General features: G+C 26.6%; 1 pseudogene; it reads left to right on the plus strand.

Annotated features, from left to right (window-relative positions):
* Positions 1–1,878: 1,878 nt before the first annotated feature.
* On the plus strand, positions 1,879–2,527 carry LOC148860952 (uncharacterized; annotated as a pseudogene).
* Positions 2,528–2,868: the final 341 nt, after the last annotated feature.

A 2,868-nucleotide genomic window follows, 5' to 3' on the forward strand; every position in this document is an offset into this window, starting at 1 on the left:
ATAAATATAATGTATATATATATATATATATATATATATATATTAATTTATTGAATTATTAATAATTATCAATTATTAATAAATTATCAATTTCCTATAAGAAAATATAAATTAGTTTATTAATTTATTAAATTATTAATAAATTAATATAATATTAGTTTATAAAAGTATACTGAAAATAAGACATTTTGTGTATAGATCGGGTTTCGGGCTTGGGCTTGAGCTTCAGGCTTTATATAAGGGTTGGGCTTGGGCTCAAGATCTAGGCCCGATGGTCGGGCCAGGCTCAGGCTCAAACTTGCACATTTTTTGTTGATAAAGAGGTCGTGTTAATTATAAAACTAAGATTTTTTACAAATTAAATTTTTTATTTAATTATAGTATATTATAAAAAAATATATAGTAGTTCTATATATTAATATAAAATTTATTATTTAAATATTATATAATAATATTTACCATATATGCATATAATTTTCAAATTGAGCTTATTAGGGATTATTTAGCTTGGGCCCTATCTGCTAAAGCTATCATTGGATATCTAAAAGCTTGATACCCAATTAGACTTCGAATCTGATTATCCCTGATAATGTGTGGGCATGGTGCATATCTCAACTAGACTTAACTCAAAAGAAAATAGTTGCTTGAGCCTGCAGATATATAGATCTAATAGTGGCTTAAGTTATAAATGATTTCTTGCTTTTTAGTAATTATTAAAATATTGTAATTATTAAATTACTATATTTATTTAAAATATAGTAATTTCTAGAAATTATCATATTTTTACAAATATTTCTAATTTCTTGGCTAAAACTAATTAAATGTAATTTTTTGGTAATTAAATATAACTTTTTGGTAATTAAATGTAATTTTCTACTATTTATAGCTTAAATTATAATTACTGTTAATTAAAGTTTAAAAAATAAATATTATTAATTATATTACTATTAATAATTAAAATGCATTATTTTTTCATTATTATTCAATATTTTTGCAAAAAAAATACAATTAATTTAATTTTTTTAATTACTTTTAGTACTTTAACTAAGCTTTAGGTTTTTCAAGATTTTTGGATTTTTAATTAACTATTGATGTTTTTTTATTATTATTCATTAATTTTTGCATATGAGTATTTTTCAATAATTTTTACTATTTTCAGCATTTATTTTTCATATTAGTCACTACAAAATTAATTTGCATTTTCTTTCAGTAAAAATAAATTAAATAAATAACATAGTTAATAAAAATACAACTAATTTTCAATAATTTCTAGCTTGGGTATTTTTTAATAATTTTTGGTATTTTTAATAATAAAATTCTATTAATTGTAATTTTTAATTCTTTTTAGTAAATACCCTTATTAATAAAAAATATTGTTAATGTTCAATATTTTTAGTATTTTAACTATGTTTAGGTTTTCAGATTTTCCAGATTTTTAATTAATTGTTGGTATTTTTCATTATTATTTAGTAATTTTTTTCATATGAGTAATTTTGCAATAAAATATTGTTAATAAGACATGTTCTACATTTTAAATTCTCATTAATTATTGTCATTTTTTAATGAGTTCATTATGTATAATAAAGGCCACAACTCATAAAAATTATTAATTAATTAAAAATGCATTAATACAAAGCTATCTAATAATATTATTAAAATTGTCAATTAATATTTGTATGTTTAAATTTCTTATTTTTAATTAATTGTTGGTATTTTTTCGTTATTATTCAATAATTTTTATAATAAAATACTGCTAATAAAATAGGTTCTCATTTTAAATTATTTTTTAGGGTAAATTACAAAGACCCCTCTGTACTATGGGGTCTGTGACAAAGACCCCCCTAGTACTTTGTTTCGGGACAAAGACCCCCCTATACTATGACCGTGAGACAAAGGACCCCCTTCCGTTAGCTTTCCATTGAAATACACCCGTTACAATATTTTTTAATCCCCATACTACCCTTGTCTTGAATCAATTTTTCAGTGCATCTTTCTTATTTATATATATTTTTTGGTAAAAATAGGATTTGGGTATCTATTGTTTGCAGTTGGTTGGGGTTGTTTTGAGATGAGTTTTGGCAGGAAAGCAAACCCCAAGCCAGGGAAATGCAGGAGAACGGATGGAAAGAAATGGAGATGCTCGAAAAAAGTATGCCCAGATTCAAAGTACTGCAAGAGACACATGCACATGGCTAGAAATTGTTCAAGAAAGCCTATGGAAGTTATTACGGCAAACACCTCTACAACAATCTCATCAATACCCATAAACCCCTCCACCATTATCAACAACTCCTCTGCAAATTCCTCTTCTTACTCCCTTCCTTCACTCTCTTCATCAATTGCTGCTGAAACCAATCACCAACACCATTCTTATTACAACATCCCACATCATCCCTTCCTTTATCCCCATTCGTCCTCTTCCAAACCTCCTGGCAATGGATTCTTGCTTCTAAACAACTCCAGTACCCATTTGTTCTTGGACTCTGGATCTTACTCTTAGGCTGACAAAGATTATAGGTTTGTATAGAACAAAATTACAAGACTAACGGGTCAATCCTCTCGAAAACCCAACAATGGTATATTGATATGAGAATTGTTTGTTGAAGGTTCTCCCTGTTCCTCTATTTATAGCCTTTAAAAAGAGCATCTCCTAATCCCATTAGGAGTTTCCTAATCCAAATCTTGTATTTGGATCTGGATTCTTTTTAAGAGATAAGGATAATCCCTTATTTTATCTACAGATAAAGATCAGCCCTCCTAATCTAATTAGGAGTTTCCTGATCCAAATCTTTATTTGGATCTGGACTCTCTGAGTGGATAAGGACAATCCCTTATCCTATCTACTGATCTAAATCCCAAAACCGCCCC

The sequence above is a fragment of the Nelumbo lutea genome, chromosome 4 (genome assembly GCF_056320005.1).
Source record: "Nelumbo lutea isolate HS-2025 chromosome 4, American lotus-T2T, whole genome shotgun sequence".
Lineage (NCBI taxonomy): Eukaryota > Viridiplantae > Streptophyta > Magnoliopsida > Proteales > Nelumbonaceae > Nelumbo > Nelumbo lutea.